At 41.7% G+C, this 6,722-nt stretch overlaps 1 protein-coding gene across 1 annotated transcript in view; it reads left to right on the top strand.

The window, feature by feature from the left end:
* Nucleotides 1-1,664: 1,664 nt before the first annotated feature.
* LOC135235320 (hippocalcin-like protein 4) overlaps nucleotides 1,665-6,722 on the top strand; it is an 8,667-nt gene continuing 3,609 nt past the window's right edge. The window contains exon 1 of the mRNA XM_064300697.1: nucleotides 1,665-2,293. The gene's annotated coding sequence lies outside the window, so the exon portion shown is untranslated. The remainder of the gene's footprint in view (nucleotides 2,294-6,722) is intronic.

The raw sequence follows: 6,722 nt of genomic DNA, 5'->3' as shown, positions 1-6,722 counted from the left end.
AACCAAAATACACCACATCTACCAAACATACACTCAATCTACCAAAAATACACTCTTCTCAACAAAAAATACACCCCATCTACCAAAAATACCCTCCATCTACAAAAAATACACCCAATCTACCAAAAATACACTCCTCCCAACAAAATAAGCCCCTCCTAACAGGGATCAGGGGTCCAGTCATACAAGGCAGGCAAAGGTGAGCATTCCAGAAAGATCCACAGACTGCAGGCACAGAAATATGCATTTGTAAATTTAAAATTTCCGAAAAGTGAAGCAGTTATGCAGCGTCACACCCTGCGGTGACAGCTGTTCGACGCAGAGGCATCGACTCTAATCACTTTGTCGCATGCAACCCCACAGTTCCCATCAGCCCACTTCCTGTACGTCCCTGAGAGACCATTAGTATGTCTATCTTTCTTCTCAGGACTGTGTGTGTATGTGTGCATGTGTGAGTGAGTGCATGTATGTGTGTGTGCACGTACGTGTGTGTGAGTGCATGTATGTGTGTGTGCATGTGTGAGTGCATGTATGTGTGTGTGCATGTGTGTGTTCGAGTGTGTGTGTGTATGTGTGTGCGTGTGTGTGTGAGTGAGTGCATGTGTGTGTGTGTCTGTGTGAGTGAGTGCATGTGTGTATGCGTGTGTGTGTGCATATGTGTGTGTGTGTGTGTGTGTGTGTGAGTGAGTGCATTTGAGTGCATGTGTGTGCGTGTGAGTGACTGCATGTATGTGTGTGTGTGTGTGTGCCCATGTGGGAGGAGGGAGTGTCTGTGATCCAGATGCAGATTTCTCCATTACATATGCCTATTCTCCCCCAGCAGTGCAAGGGACTCTGAGAAACGATGACTGATGACAACCATGGCGACAGATTAACTGAGAAGGACAGCAAGATGGAGGTGTGTGTGTGTGGGGGGGGGGGGGGGGGTGAATGTGGTGCTTGGCTCTTTGGAACAGAAGAGGCAGCATCAGGGAAAAGGCGAGATGCTGAGTGGATTATAATCGGGAATCCTCCACGGGAACCGTGGTCTCAGGGACCAGTCCTGAGTCCCATTCAGCACTGCCTCCCATCAGGGGAGACAGCCATAATCACAGTTTCTCTCCAACATAAGAAATATAGTCCGACAGCGTCTTTTTCCTCTTTCGAGGATTTGGCGGCTGCTCTGTTAGGGTTTGCGGTCCTTTCAAGGACTCCAATGTGCTTTAGAGCAAATGGGACCAGCAGTATGACTCACCTCCTCTGTTGACCAAGCCCAACCCCCCCCCCCCCCCCAAAATATAATTCACGGCAGCCATTTTGTGCCAGAACTCTCACCACACACTAGCCAGGGTGGTGAGCGAGGGATCTGAGCAGCAAATTAACCTGTCTCAGAGACGGTACGGTCCATACACTCCCATAAGTGTGCTTTACAGATATGGACTTAATCACTAAAAGCCCACAACACAAGCTAGATGCAAGTGTTACAAGCTCTGCTGCAACTACTGGCACAGTCAATATCCTCATACTTAGTTTCAAAACATATTCCACATGTAGGCTGCTTAATGCAGTTTTCTTTGGACTCAAATATCTGGACGGTTTTCTCTCTCTCTTTCTCTCTCTCTCATACATTTGTTGTTCTCAGAAAGCCAGATGTCTCTTGGAAAATATATTTTTCCTCGTGACATGAAAGCACCTGGGATGCTGAAATATTCTGCTGACGGTACAGTCTGTGGCATGAAGGTTTTCCGCGCGCGCGCTATTAGTCCAACCGGTTTCACTGATCGACGAGCAGCTAAAATTACGTCTAGAGATGTTATTTGAGGCCAAGCTATAAGTTTGTGCAAAATATCTTGTCGACGTTTAATACAAATGCGTGCGCTTTATATATGTTTATATATATCTACATCGTCCAAGGTTTGCTGAAGGGTAAAAACTGACGACTGTCTATTTGTCGGTCGGCAATCCGACATCACACACAATGAGCAAAACATAATTTGATGTTCAGCGCTTGGAGTTTGCTATTTGACTGACACCGACGGTTGTCCAACCAAAATGAGAAAAACCGGACAGATTTAACTATTACCGATCAGCAGCCGCCGGAGGCGGAGCTTACACTAATCGCTTTGACTGGGAAACATAAGCGGTCCATTCATTCTTAGGAATCGGGGAGACAAGGTGAATGTACGACGCGAGTCTTTCCGAGTACAGGTGGTGAAAGAGCGTCAGAATAACACTCAAAGAAAAAAGTACAATAATAATCTTGTATCAGAGATAGCAAGACACAAGGAGTGGGTATTTTACCGGGAATTCTTGGGTGAGTGGCATACTTCTTTTTTTTTTTTTTAGAAAATGTAAATTTTGATGCTCATTAACGAAGAAGTGAAACCATAAAGCCACACGATATATTGGTATGGTGTTTAATTATTAAATTGACACAAATGTAGCCATATGTGTATGTACCTGTGTGTGTGTGTGTGTGTGTGTGTGTGCAGCATTTCATATGAACAATGACAAATAGCATTAAGGTTAACCAAAGTGGAAGACTATGCTGAATTCATTTTGTACTTAAGCATGTTTTCTGCAGCCCATGTGTGGGTATGTGGTATTTGTGCGTGTGTGTGAGTATGTGTGTGTGTGTGCGTGTGTGCGTGCATGCATGTATGTGTGTGTGTGTGTGTGTGTGTGTGTGTGTGTGTGCACCTCTAAAACCGATCAAATGCAGCCAGCACTAGTGAACAGATTTTTAATTTATAACAAAAGCCAAATACAGGGAAATTCTATTTTTAAATCACAGGTAGTTTTGTACCGACAGGTAACAGTGGTACAATTGCCACCAGCAACACCAAAGAGATGCAGTTATACAGAGAGAGGTGCAGTTACAGAGAGAGATGTGTAGTTATAGAGAGAGATGAAGTTATAAAGAGAGATGTGTAGTTATAGAGAGAGATGTGCAGTTATAGAGAGAGATGTGCAGTTATAAAGAGAGATGTGTTGTTATAGAGAGATGTGCAGTTATAAAGAGAGATGTGTAGTTATAGAGAGAGATGTGCAGTTATAAAGAGAGATGTGTAGTTATAGAGAGATGTGCAGTTATAGAGAGAGATGAAGTTATAAAGAGAGATGTGTAGTTATAGAGAGAGATGTGCAGTTATAAAGAGAGATGTGTAGTTATAGAGAGATGTGAGTTATAGAGAGAGATGTGTGTTATGAGAGATGTGCAGTTATAAAGAGAGATGTGTTGTTATAGAGAGATGTGCAGTTATAAAGAGAGATGTGTTGTTATAGAGAGATGTGCAGTTATAAAGAGAGATGTGTAGTTATAGAGAGATGTGCAGTTATAAAGAGAGATGTGTTGTTATAGAGAGAGATGTGCAGTTATAAAGAGAGATGTGTAGTTATAGAGAGATGTGCAGTTATAAAGAGAGATGTGTTGTTATAGAGAGAGATGTGCAGTTATAAAGAGAGATGTGTTGTTATAGAGAGAGATGAAGTTATAGAGAGAGATGTGCAGTTATAAAGAGAGATGTGTAGTTATAGAGAGAGATGTGCAGTTATAAAGAGAGATGTGTTGTTATAGAGAGATGTGCAGTTATAAAGAGAGATGTGCAGTTATAAAGAGAGATGTGTTGTTATAGAGAGATGTGCAGTTATAAAGAGAGATGTGTTGTTATAGAGAGATGTGCAGTTATAAAGAGAGATGTGTTGTTATAGAGAGATGTGCAGTTATAAAGAGAGATGTGTAGTTATAGAGAGATGTGCAGTTATAAAGAGAGATGTGTTGTTATAGAGAGATGTGCAGTTATAAAGAGAGATGTGTAGTTATAGAGAGATGTGCAGTTATAAAGAGAGATGTGTTGTTATAGAGAGATGTGTTGTTATAGAGAGATGTGTTGTTATAGAGAGATGTGTTGTTATAGAGAGATGTGTTGTTATAGAGAGATGTGCAGTTATAAAGAGAGATGTGTTGTTATAGAGAGATGTGCAGTTATAAAGAGAGATGTGTAGTTATAGAGAGAGATGTGCAGTTATAAAGAGAGATGTGTTGTTATAGAGAGATGTGCAGTTATAAAGAGAGATGTGTTGTTATAGAGAGATGTGCAGTTATAAAGAGAGATGTGTTGTTATAGAGAGATGTGCAGTTATAAAGAGAGATGTGTTGTTATAGAGAGATGTGCAGTTATAAAGAGAGATGTGTTGTTATAGAGAGAGATGTGCAGTTATAGAGAGATGTGTAGTTATAGAGAGAGATGTGCAGTTATAAAGAGAGATGTGTAGTTATAGAGAGAGATGTGCAGTTATAAAGAGAGATGTGTTGTTATAGAGAGAGATGTGTTGTTATAGAGAGATGTGTAGTTATAGAGAGAGATGTGCAGTTATAAAGAGAGATGTGTTGTTATAGAGAAATGTGCAGTTTGACAGGCAGATGCCAGTAGCCATGGCCTGCTAGGAAATGAGCTTAACAGTCTAACACTTTTTTAAAAATGTTTCAAAAACGTGGATTTGGCGTTAAATGAAAGGTATGGAACGATTGTTCAAAGCGGTTTCTATGTCTGTGTCTGTAGCTGTGTGGGTCATAGTTTCTCAGGGTCACTCCTCCGTATGGAGACATTGGTTTCTTTTGGAGAAATGTTCTTCCTGTATACGTGCCTGAAGCTCGTCATGACTCTCTCACACACTGAGATACGTAAAGGTAAATTATACGAACACATCAAAAGGAGTTTAAAAAAACAGAACTGCTGGTCCACATTCATGCAGTGCCCTTTTAAAAATGATGGGCTGTTTGAATTATGGAGGCTTATTTTCACATTTCCATAGTCTGTTTGATGTTATTGATCATGGTTATGGCATGCTGAGAGATCACTTTGTTGTTGAAGAATAGTGTGCGTGTGTGTGTTTGTGTGTGCATGTGTGTGTGTTTGTATGAGTGTACAAGTGTGTGTGTGTGTGTGTGTGTGTGCTTGTGTGTGAGTGTGGTGTGTGTGGTGTATTTGTGTGTCTGTGTGTATGTGTGTGTAACTGTGGTGTGCAAATTTAATGGGTGTGTGTATCAGTGTGTGTGTGTGTGTGTGTGTGTAAGAATGCATAATGAGGAGAACAGTCCTTCTAGTGCATCTAGAACATAGGAACAGGAGCATATCTAATAAGAATTAAACTGAGGTGAGTTCCCACTCATGCACTTTGTGTGGAAAAGTGCTATATAAATGCAATCAATCATTCATTAATTCATTAATTCATTCATTCATTCATTCATTCAATCAATAAATCAATCATTCATTCATTCATTCAATCATTCAACCAATTTATGCTTGCTCTTCAGTGTAGAGAGCATCCAGAACTGAATCAAGCCAGGACCTGATCACCCAGGGGGTCTGTACTTCTGCCACATGACCTGGCTGTCCCAGACACTGACAGCCTCTCTGTGTGAAAGAACACATCCTGATACCTGCGAAGAATTTACCATAAGCTGATTCCCGTCGTCGTTGTTCTGCACGCGCACAGAGCTCAACCTGAAAACCCTTCCGTAGTTCACTTGGTCACTCCCAGAGCTGGTAATCAAATCCCCGTCAGCCTCATTTCGCTAAAGCTAACTTTTTAAAATCAAAATGCTTTGAGAGAGACTGAGTAGTTAAAGCCTTTCTGCGGCATTTGGTTTGCTGGAGAAGCAGATTGGTCTAGGCTGTGTCGGCTGGTGGTGGGGAGCACACGCACCTGGGTTGCGTTAACTGATCAGCCCAGGTGCGTAGGGGTATGTTGCTCTCCACAGTTCGGGGCCGAGACTGGGAGCTCACACCGAAAGCGCGTTTTGATTTGAGTTTTGTTTAGTTTCAGTTTTTTTTCACTTAACATGACACTGACAGCGAACTGCTGCTGAAGAGTAAGAGGAGCTGGTCCGGTGGAAAGCGGGCCAGCTACGAGCGGGGAACTGAAATAGCTGTCACTCTGTTTTACTTTCTTTCGTTTTTGTTATTTTAATTTGTTGTTTTGGTTTATTGTTTTCGCCTGGAAACCCTTGAGGGGGGAAGGGTGAAGGTGTCCGTTTATTTAATTTCGTGTTTGTGTGGGTGCACTCTCTCTCTCTCTCTCTCTCTCTCTCTCTCTCCACGGGGCAGCCAACGGTGTTTCCTGGCACTGCCGCATCTCCCCCCCCAGGGGTGTCACGCTAGTGTGTGACGCTTTCCTTGTTAGGTTTTGCCTGTGACGGGGGTGTAAATTACTGATGTTAAGGCCTGGTGAGACGGCCTGTTAAAGTATGCTTAGAAAATGTGTCAGTCAGACGCGCCCAGTCCCACCCTGAATATAAAACTGGTGCCTTCAAGCATCAAGATAAAAATATAATTATTGAGAAGGTCTCCTCAAAGTTGCATTTTTTGTGTATTTTACAGAGCAGCACAGCGTGCATAGAAATATCAATGAAATGAAAAACTATCTGTATTTAAAAATTACACGAGCTTCGCACTCTTTGGGAAAGAGTATCTTTTTGTTGTGAAGACTGCATGTTTGAGGGGGCGTGTTTTATAATATTAAAGATTTTAGCAGGATGAACAAGAGGAAAATGTATCTGACAAGTGTGTGGCTCAAAATTATTATTACATTTAATAGACCTGCTCATCTGCTCCTGCTAGTTCAGGCGAGTCGACACCCAACACTTCCACTATTCCTTTCATTTTCTTTATAATTTGCTTTTATGTTAATATTTAATATTCGCTTTCACCCTGTCATCACAAAAAAAAAATCATTTTAAA

The sequence above is a fragment of the Anguilla rostrata genome, chromosome 1 (assembly GCF_018555375.3).
Source record: "Anguilla rostrata isolate EN2019 chromosome 1, ASM1855537v3, whole genome shotgun sequence".
Classification (NCBI taxonomy): Eukaryota; Metazoa; Chordata; class Actinopteri; order Anguilliformes; family Anguillidae; genus Anguilla; species Anguilla rostrata.
This window is presented reverse-complemented; position numbering and strand designations above follow the sequence as displayed.